This window comes from Dioscorea cayenensis, chromosome 17, assembly GCF_009730915.1.
Source record: "Dioscorea cayenensis subsp. rotundata cultivar TDr96_F1 chromosome 17, TDr96_F1_v2_PseudoChromosome.rev07_lg8_w22 25.fasta, whole genome shotgun sequence".
Lineage (NCBI taxonomy): Eukaryota > Viridiplantae > Streptophyta > Magnoliopsida > Dioscoreales > Dioscoreaceae > Dioscorea > Dioscorea cayenensis.
The window spans coordinates 8,579,647-8,591,463 of record NC_052487.1 but is presented as its reverse complement, the minus strand read 5'-3'; positions in this window follow the sequence as shown (position 1 = coordinate 8,591,463).

Here is an 11,817-nt window from a genome sequence, read left to right as displayed (position 1 = left end):
ATGAATTTGTGAAAGGGCACTCTAATTTGGTATCAAAACAAAGGAGGCTAGCACTAAAAGATTCCAAAGATTACTACAACTGGAAGAAGAAACGTATTCTTTTGAACTACCTTATTGAGACATAATTTAGTACGGCATAATTTTGATGTGATCATATTGAGAAAACATATGTGATGCTTTTGCTCGAGACATTACTTAATATAGTCGAAAAAGAGTAAAAGATACATTGAAGGCTCGCTTAGACTTGTAGTAGAATGAAAAATAAGAACAAAGCTTCATCCAATTGGGGTTGGAAATAAAACTTATATCCCTCCTGCATTCTTTACAATGAATATACAAGAGAAAGAGAAATTCTGTACTTTGTTGAAAAATGTGAAAGTTCCGGATGGATATTCTTCAAATATTTCACTGCTGTGTAAATCTCAGAGATCCCTGCCAAAGCGTTGTGTCTCAAAAGTCGCACTGTCATATGCGATGATACATCAATTACTACCCATAGCAATGGCGGACATTATCGGCTTGTAGCAACTCTCGTTGAATTATGTCATTCTTTAGAGAGTTATGTTCGAAGAAAGTATATATGAGGGATCTTGATAGATTAAAGTTATCATTTGTACTCCCCCTTTGCAATCTAGAGAGGATTTTTCCACCGGCATTCTTTGATGTGATGATTCACTTGGTTGTCCACTTAGCTACCGTGAAACTAAACTTATACTGGACCTGATGACACAGACGCTGGATGTGATCCGCATTGAAAGGTTAGTTTGTGGTATATATTGTGTTGTTAGCTAGTATTTATATCCTATTGATATTGGTTTTCAGGTATCTTCTTACATTGAGAATCCATATGAGTTCGCACACGTGAGTAGACCGGCAAGGTTCAATTGCTCAGGAGGCTACATTGTGGGAGGAATGCATTAGCCTTTTGTTCAAGATATTTTGAAGGAGTTGATACAAGATTTTTATGAAAACACCACGCAATGATGATTTTGGGAACCCATTTTAATGGTCATAGTATCGGAAGAATCAACAACATTTACGCTTAATCCTATTGAGTGGAAACAAGCACATCGTTACATGTTATTTAATTCTGAATCCCTTGATTATTGTATCAGGTAAAAATTAGAATTTCCCTTATTAATTTATACATGTACCAAGTTTTTTAATAAAAAAATTGTTTATTTTCTTAGTGAGCATAAAGCAGAACTCAAAAGACAAAATTGATGGATTAGCACTCTAGAGCTTGATAAGATGCATCACCATGAAGTTTGATGAGTGGATATTCCACAAAGTTCGAAAATGTGCAAAATTCTTCCCCTACCCTGCAGTTCAAATCTAGCTAAAGGTCCGCATAGTAGCCAGAGTTACAATGCTTTCAATATCAATGGATTCAGATTCCATGTTAAAGCTCGAGAGCGCAAAAGGAAAATACAGAATAGTGGAGTGGTTGTCGTTGCTTCAACTATGAGTTTTGCAAGTACAAGTGACAAAAACACAATTGAGAGCGAGATAACATATTTTGGAGTCTTAAATAATATTACTGAACTCAACTATCAGTGGATGGGGAAACGTGATTGTATTGTTCAAATGCGAAAGGATTGATGTTACAAAAGGACAAAGAAGGATGATTTGGGTTTACTCTGTGAACTTAAACCAATTATCTAATACAGGTGAGCAAAATGAATATGACAGGCCTTTCATTTTGATCTCAGCACTACAAGCATTTTATATTGAAGATCCTGATCCAAAATTGGCATGATGGCTACCAAAAAAGTTTTTCCTAGAGATTTCTACTGACATGCAAAATGATCCCTCAGAATGAAGACTATTTGCAAAGCAGCTGCCATGCAATGAATTGAATTTAGTGGATGACATTTTTCAGTGGTGATAATAACATAAATTGGGAGACGGACGACATGGAGGAGTAATGGTTGATGAAGCTATCAAACTCTGTGACATTGACACTTTAATGAAGGATTCAACTAATGAATATGATGAAGATACTGATTAAGAAATTTTACTTATAAAGGTTTGTTACTAGTTCACAATTTGTATTTATGTGTAGGAAACCAAAATTAAAAATATTTTGATTTTGTCAATTTTAATTTGTAATCGGAGTGTTTTGAAATACACTATAACTCTGTATGGACAGCCTAAATGTGGCCTCCTTACAAGACGTGCGTAGGCCCTGTGGTGTAGAGTAGAAGGTCCAACTCTGTCTAATTCCAAGCCCAAGCCACTCTATAAGTCAATCGGCCCTACCGTCAGATCGTGTACAGGGATGGGTCTACCGATTCGTTAGTAATATTTTGTAAATCGAGTATTGTCTCACCCAAAATCTCAGTATCGGAGATATCTTTTAAGCCACCTTTTAGAGAACCCAAAAGAATGTTAGAGGTCGTACTGAGCTCGAGGTGGATTATGGGACAAAGTAGATGGGGAACTCGACCAGTTGTCCTCGCTAATGTGTGTAGGGGACAAACTGAAATGGTGATGGTGCTCCTGAAAAGTAGTTGGGCCAATTTCAGGTACTATGGCACATAGACCTAGATCTTTCCGCAGCACGTATGGAGGCATGTGCCATGCTAAGAAGATAAGGAGAAAGTTTGGCAAAGAGGCAGTGTATTGTTTATAATCTTATGTAGTTCATATGTAAAATTTTGTGTTAAACCAAATCAAATTGATGACAAGTTTGTGAAATTTGACTGCGTATAAAGCTAGGATGTTTCTTGACATTGACATCAATCTCAAAGAATGGGCGTCAGCATTTAGTCATGGAAGGATCGTGGAAACGACAAACTTAAAAACGAATTATAATCCTCAAGGGCTTAGAAGTAGGTGCAAAAAGAAATCGTCCTTAGGAGTTGCAAGAGCATGTTAGAATGCATTGGTAGTAGCTTTTGGGAAAGTGCCGACGCGAAAGGTGTGGCTTCCTAACATATTTAATTATATTTTAGCTCAAGAATTTTATCTATATATCATCAGCATCACTCGGCTCTCGCTTTTAGATGCTGAGGATAAAGGCAAAATAAATCGAGGGAACCAGTAGCATGCCTCACACACATTTGCGCAAAAAGTTTTCGCAAGAAGATTTTATGAAGAGGTAAAATTTACTGCTACAAAAGCTTACGTAATTCTAGTCTTTACAAACCTTCAAATGAAAACATCAGGATTAATACAGTGAGACTTTAGCTGTACCATTTGACTATCAATAATGATAAAGTAGAAACTACCCAGCTCATTGATATGTTTCCTAAGACCAAAGAAGAGATGGCTACTGTTGATGTCATGGCAAGCAGAAAGTTATTTCAAATTTTTTTATTCATATTATATCCATTAAATTTATTATGTTCATCTATTTTATATATATACAATTCTCACAGGTGTCTTTTCAAATGAGCACCCTTTGTCATCCCAATTTGAGGATTAATGCTAAAGTTCTAGTACGGTAAGGATAAAATATTCTCCTGTGTCATGGGAGAAGATAACCACATGCTATGGTGTAACGTATGGCCCAGTTTCACCCAAAGACCTTTCATGGACCTGACCTCACGTGAACTAATGGAGAAAGGGTGTGAAACGCCTAGGAAAGCCACAAAATAGAATGCTTGGAAAGTCAAAATAGACGCTTGGAAAGCCAAAATAAAAATGATGGAAATGAGCGGCCATCGATTTGAAGAACAAAGTAGATATATTGATTCAAGGTTAGCCGGTCGCCGCAAAGTGGTGGTGGTGTTACAAGGTTATATTATCCGCAATATCTAGAAAGGTATTTTTAATATAAATGCTAAATTATAGCGAGGATATTTCATGTCTGACAACTACAATTAGCATCTGAGAGTCCGGGGACCACTACAAAAAGAATAGACGATTCTAACCTAATGAAGATGGAGATCAAGAGATCATATAGCTTCTACCGTAATCAATTTATGGAGGAGTTTTTATTATCTTTATAAAGGTGTAAACTAATTTATTCATTTTTATTTTGTAGATGTGTTTCTAAAAATTAAGATCATGGTTTCATCTTCCTAAATTAGTATTTCTATTTTGTTGGTGATTTCTATTAGTATTTTATTTTGTTAAAAAGCAAAATTTATACTTTGCTAATTTGTTTTTTTCCTTTTCAATTTTAGGTTTGCAAATGAAGCCTCATATGCCTTTTTCATTAAATGGGATGTTTTCATTGAGAAACCAATAGATTTGTGTTTTAACCTGGTTGTTTTACATCGTTGTAAAGATGCATCTCTTCAATCTATAATTTATATTAAATGAATGTTCAAGTTTTGGTTCCTCGCTAGCCTTCATTAAGTGAATGTTTGAAAGATATGTTATCATCATCTTTTGATCTTGGTCTTATTATCATTTGGAGTTATCATTACATCCGTCGTTTTAATTATTGTACAAAATTAGTTTTAGAAAAAGAAATATCAGTATACTTGAGATGCTAATGTGGACCGATTATGGCACGATCTTTTTTCCGAGCAGGGATGGGAACCCACTCAACTGGGCTTTACCTTTGATTTACATGATTTGAACAGCTTAGATTAACAAATGTGAAGTTTATCACAATTTATCAACAAGCTCGACTTTCACCAGATACCAACTTCATTTCAATGACCGATTCTGACTATTTTGTAAATGTTCGAAATCATGTATATATATTTATCAAAGCAATGTGGACAAAATGATTATAAAAGAACAATATTGGCGTCGCAACAATAAGCATTCTCCTGGTGCCTTTTGGTGTTTGCTGTGAGTTTGCTATTTATCATATATATATATATATATATACATATATATATATGTTTGCTATCTAAAGATGCTAGAAATAATAGAGTCTGATCGCTTTAAAACCATAATGTAATCCAAACTATAACGTACGTATAAATCAAGTCGTGCGAATATCGGTTGATAACAATGTTTTGCATCTGCTGCGCAAGATAAAACTCCATAACTGAAAGGTGGCAAGGCAGCGTACCGATAATTTCAAACTCGTGTAAATGACAATGAATTGTCAAACAAGTATTGTATTACAATATCTTTCAAACAACTATGTGTAAAAGATTTGTTGCTCTAATCTTGTTGAATTGCAACAATACTACCACAAAGAGGGAAGCAACAAAGTTACGCCACTCAACATGAGATTCATGTATCAAACAAAATATAACATTGGTTAAATGCAAAGTAGAAAATTTTAACTTTCTATTTGATGTCTCCACTAGGAGACCCACAAAATCGATCCTCATAATAACCTTCAAACAATATGATGTGATTATGTCTTGCATATATACGCACAACAACCTGCCTGCACTTGGCAGAGAAGGTCAAGTTCTTAACCAGTGAACTCAAGCAACTTGAAAGCGCATCAGAAAGAGGAATTGCACGCATCGCATCAAAAGAAGGTAAATTACATAATCTTCAAGGCCTTTGTAACTAGAGTATGCTCACCAAGTTTAAAAATTTAATTATAAAAGGAACTTGAGACCTTGTTGGTAACTAAAAATTACCACCTAGAAGAAATGTCAATTAAATATTTATAGCTGCAGGAGTTTACCGCTACATTTTCCTTAGCTTATCTTCTATCTCATTAGAAGACTTCATGAGCTATTATTCATGCTATGCAATATGCTATCTAAAACTACCATAAAGGAAGATTGATTATTTTAAACAAAATCATATGCAATTTAATTTGCATTCCTTGGTCTACATATTACCTATATATTCTATTCTTTGTATCAAGCATGAGTTGCTCTTTGCGGAGATTGAGTACATGCAGAAAAGAGTTACGTCATAAGCTTCAACTTTTTTCAGTGATTCTTTTCCTTCTTGGTTTATAAGTGATACATTATCTAAAAGACTTAGCAAATGTGGGAGTCGGAACTTCAAAAATGAGTTTATTTGATCAAAGGTAATGGTATGGTGACAACACTAATTGAATTGTTATTTAAATTTAAGATCTAATAGGAAAACGACCCAAGAAATGTGGTATGCCATTGTTAGTTCACATATAGAAAACATAGCTGCTTTGCAAGTTTTGTTCGTTTATTTTCTAAAATGAAAACATTTCCGTAAACAGTGGCTGAGTGCAATGAATGACCCCATTCCCGCCCCTATCTTAATGAGCAAGTGATATTAAATTATTGGAAAATAATTAAATGAAAACCTTTAGCTTTTTATCAAAATGCATGAAAGTGCTCAGCATAAGTGAATTATTCAATTCAAAGTACAAGATAAAAGGCAAGTAAATTAGAGTTATCACAAAGCTAGCTTCGCTTATTTAAGAAGCTGATAAATATCATCTGTCTATAACATGCATCTTCATTCATGAACACATACTACAGGATTTCAAGCTAAGTATTTTGCTTTATGTAATAATGTATTGTTTCTAGGACTAGTCATTTTTCGAACTTATTTCGGTGACATACATACGTGATGATTTAAAAAGCCTAGTGTGTTTTTGCGTAATCCAAATAGGGCTATGAAAATAAAAAATCTACAAAGTTTGTGATCAAGGAACTTGTGACTTAGGGTGTAACGGAGACATGCCCGCCTTCTGTTAATGAACAAGGTGTTAGGACTGGTTGGCAAAAGTTTTTTCTTCATTCCTAGGTTCGCTTTAGTATATTTATCAGCTTAGTTAATTTTTGTGATAAAATCAAGTTCTCAATTTGTTATTACGACAAGTGCATTCGGTTGGTGGAGGACCGGAAAGTAATCATGAATTACGACATATTTTGATCATCTCACAGTAAGTCTTTCCATGTTATTGCAGTTAACTCCACCCTTCTATACGCACTCAATTGTAATTGGTCCGATCATTCAAAACCAGTCTTGTAATTCACATGCCAGCCTTCCATTTCTTTTGTAAGAGATCACAACCACTTTAATTGTTGGTTGAGGACCACAACTACATGACATTCTGAGTTTAGATACTAATAGTCGCAAAAACATTTTGCATGCATCAATATTACAATTGTGGATGTTCATTTTAATTATTATTGTATTTTAGGCTAAAGAATATAAATATGAATATAAGGAGCAACATAGGAAAATATAAACATGAATATACGTAATATAAATATGAATATATGGAGTCAGATTTAGAGCGCGGAAAAACTGCTACCGTAGGTATAAACGCGCGGGCGGATTTTTTTCCGCCGCCCGCCATATAGTAGTAGCTCAACATCCGGCTGTACACTCTGCATAGCCGCTTTGTCACACGGAGGATTTAATGGCAAATTTAATTTCAGCCACTATGGAATCGTAGTGGATGGGACCCATAGCTGCGGACGCACCGGCCGGGCTATAGGTATATTTTCTTGTAGTGCGTGTCTATGAGACATACTTCTGGGAGCATGGGCTAAGCATGAGCGCTTTTACCTGTGACCCGCCTCGAGACTTGATTATCTTTTTCCTTGACTTCTTGTAGGCGCACGGCCTGCTATTGATAGAAAAGTGCTTCCAGTGTCATGTTCACTCAGAACTTACTTTTAATGCCCATATCTATGTTCCAAGGAGTTTTTGGGCAAGGTATTCTTCTCTACTAGATATCTACGAGGCCATGAGCAATCTCAATGCAAATAGGGAGATCAAGGAAGAGTTGAAGTCACATTGAAAAGGAAGCTTAGCTACCAAAGTAGTAGTTCTTGAAGCACATTTGAGGGATTTTCTTGGAAGAGGGAGCCATGAACTTTCATTATTTTGTATCTCTTCTTTCTCATTTGTGAATGATGAGGGCTAACCATTTACAGTGGTCCTGTGAACTCCATGTTGCTTAGTGCGTACATTGATTTAATTTGTTTAGAAAGATTATGAAACTTTATGTGATTTCTCAAAAGTTAAATATTAAGTCAAGTAAATTGATGTGCTTGATTTGCAGTGTCTTATGCTGTGAAAATTGATGTGTGTCGATTGTCATTGTATAGCTTATTGTAATTACAAAACTTGATATGCGAAACACCCGTAGTCAGAATTAAAAACTTGGCGTAATTGAGAGAGTCAGAGATATAGTTACTGCTTTTTAAGCACACATAAGAGCCATAAAATTCAATTCATATTCATTGGCTGTTAGCACAATAACGCATTTGGGGGAATCATGTAATGGGCATTACTTCTTATCATTGTAAAAACCTGGCTTTTTATCCACTTTTGCTTTCCACCTTCTTTTTTTATTTTTGCTTTGTTAATTTGTTGAGTGCATTTTATATAGATATTTTGTGTATTCTCCTATAGTGTGATTTGTCCTTTAGTATGTTTTGTTATAAACTAATGCTACTTGAGGTATGTTTGCTAATTGTTGCGTGTATAATTGGTTTTGGACCAAAAGGAAAATAATAGATGAATCGGTATAAAAATAGCATTGAATGTAATTTTTAGAACAAGCATGTACTAGCACACCAATGCTTGAAGCACAGCTTATCAACATCGGCGCGCAGCGGGCGCTGCGGTGTACTCCCTCGAGCTCCCATGGCTGCTGTTTCAGAAGCATCGCTTTGTCCCCAGCACCAACGTGCTAAGGGAGGATTTGACGGTAAACTACAAAGGCTACTAGAAAATCTCTTTAAATATTAGCATGGTCAGCTGTGGCCTTTTCACCATCAGGCTCAACAAGCACGGGCGAAGCACTGCATGAGTCCCATGCCTTTGATCGGTATTACGTCAAGATCACTTCCCAGCATTTGGAGCCAAGTAACGATCGCCAAGACAGAGCGGTGTTTGCATCGAAAGGAGTATTTCAAGCTACAAAAGTCAGATTTGGCGGGAATCCCCATCTTTTGAGGCACGGCAGATGTGCTTCTGTCGCGATCATTCGGCCAGATCTGCAGTAGAGATAAGCGGGATTGAGGGATTGCCCGGGCGACGCATGATCGCGTTTTCCGACGTAATTATGAAGTAAGAAGGGGAGTCTAATGGATAAATGTTTTGTTATTGGATAATCTTATTTCTCTTTTTTGCTTTTTTATAAATGATTGTGGTAGAACTATGAGGGGGCTAACTATCTTCGTGTCCAGACATGAACCTTTGACATGTATGTACTGGACAAGATTTGATTATTGAGTTTCTGCTGTGAACTCTCTTTGTTTATTTGATTATCTTCTTGTGTTGATTACCATTGATGTTTGTATGTTGCAAAATCAACATGGGATCGCTGGCCATCCGTGAAAGTATCATGTGGGTGTACATGTCCCCGAGTTGAAATTGTAGGAAATAAGAGTGCACAAGCACCTTAGATTGATTTTGCTATCTAGAGGATAATCTTTATTCGTCTAGCTTATACACATTAGGAAGGGTTGATCGCTTGAGTCTCGAGTGAGGATGTATGCGACAACCCTTTGTAAAAGAGGCTTCACCACGATTCAGAAGTGGATGTCCAATCAATAACCTACAGCATTTATCAAGGGATTAGTCTAGGACACTATCCTTCCCATTGTTATCTCTAAACCTGTAAAAGCTCCGTCTCTTTAGTTTTTATTAGTGCAAATCCAACATGTTGAACCAGCCTAGATATTAGGAAACGAACGAGTATTGAGAGCTTTTACTAGTCCTTGTGGGATTCACCAATCCCATTGCATTTACTACTTGTAATGATCGATGTAATTTATGTTACGCAATGGCTATTATCTCCCAACTTTGTTTACCGCCAGATTTGAAGAAACAATTAGTACTAGGACTCCAATCCCTATGGTTCAACAACCCTACCTCACGTGGTACCACTTATTACTTGTTACAGACATGCATTTCCAGCATTGTTGCCTTTGATCTACCTCAACACCACCCATCTCACTGACCTCAGATCTCAAATTAATCTGTCTCAATCTCCTATGTGTAATGTCTCTGCTTAATGTCCAGATTTGATTAGCCAAAGGAGAAAGAGCTTCCTTGGGCTACGAAAGTTACCTAAACAAAAGTTAAACAACATGAGAAAACAAAAACAAGATTAAAAGAATTATATATAGATAGAAAATAAAAATAATGACTAGATTACTAAAATTCTAATGTTCCTAAAGTTACCGGGCCCCTTGGCAATCAAGGCCAAAAACTTGATGGTACCTTTACACGCCTTTGGGTGCACTGGTCATTAAGAGAAGCTCACCTAATTGATTGGCAGTCGAATCACAGTGACTAGAGGCTCTAGTACTAATTAATCTTCTAGTATCTAACCATAAGCCAGAGGGTTGTGGAAAATATCAATCTAAAGAACCAGAGAGGTAAGATGGATGGATAGTGGAATATGGTGAATTGAACCAGCGGGCACACGCAGAAATGCGCGGAACTCCTCCTCGACTACTCTTATGAGAATGTATTGACTCTACTTGACTATCGTACACAACATCTCAAGGTTTATAGATCCGGCGACCGTAGAATGGTTTAGCCCTTTATGGCAATAAGCCATAATATTAAAATAAAGAGATAACAAAGAAGTAAGAATTCATAGATTCGCATCCTTCACAAATCATGTTTCTCTGAAGTGGCTCTCATCACGACATATAGCTCCACCTCCAATGAGGCTCAAATATCTTAGGTCCCTTTCTTTTAGATGGGGCCAGTTTGTCCAAGATCGACAACAAATAAACCAAGCCAAGCCCCCCAAATCATAACTTTATGTGTTTAAAAAGGAATTTTTATACAAGCACGTCGATGCTTAGGCCATGCTTGTGCCCGTACTTGATGATGAGCTGGATATGTGCTAGGAAAGCTTGTGGCGACTCTCAAGTAAGTGCATGGTGAAGCTTCAAGTAATAAACCCTGCAAGCACAGTGTACTTTGGGGCAAGTAATAAACCTCCCAAGATCCTCATGCCATTTTCTCCTAGGTACGCCATTCAGTTCACCGTCGTGAAGAGCTATATTTCCAAAACAACATGAAATAAATGAAAGAATTATAAAAACAAATGAACTAAGGCACTACAAGCGATCTATGGGAAAGGCAAGTTGCAATGAGAGAAAAGAGAGGCCCCGGGAGAGATCCGAGAGGTGTTAACAAGTAAGGATGAATTGGGACTTTATGCAATGTTGGCTAGGGCTTGATCCGCTAGACTAGAGCCCATCACCCCCCGAACTTCCATAGTAAAATCCCTAATCCACGCGGGTCCGGAAGATACCCGCCTATGTTCTTTGGGAATGGAGAAGTGTCTGGGTTAGGGTAATTTATTTGTCTAGAACTAATTCCTAATTTCCAGATTTATTGGAACCAAACCCTGTACAAAATGCATATTAAATCCCCTTCAATTATTATAAGATCTCAATACATGCAAGCATCCTGCCACATAAGTTATATACAATTCATGAATCAAAACCTTCCGAATCCATCCATTGTAGGTCAATATCAAAGCAATAGATTAAAATCAAAACAAACACAACATTCAATTAACAAAAGAAATCATCAACACATAATTTCTTCCCAAGGTTCACTGTAATTCAATTAACAAAGAAGAAATTTATACCAGTTCAAAAAGATTAGTAAATTTGGTTTTAGAGATTTGAAAAGAGAATCATTAAATATAGTCAAGCTGATGAAGCAAAACAAAATTGAAATGCCCCTGCTTATTATAGGCATAACTGGAAATTAAAATTTTAAAAATTATTTTGTCCCAAACAAAGTACAGCAACATTTTTGTTTCAAATTATCATAGTTTAAAAATGGAGAGAGTGCTATAACCCACCAAACACAATTTTTAATTGATGGACCCTAAGCTTAAGAGATGATTCTTAGCAAGTCCATCACTTTTGAGTTGGTTTTTCTATTAACCTCTCGAACCTGGACCTTCTGCTAGGGATTGTGTATCTTGTCTCGGCTACTATTAAAAAAAAATGTACA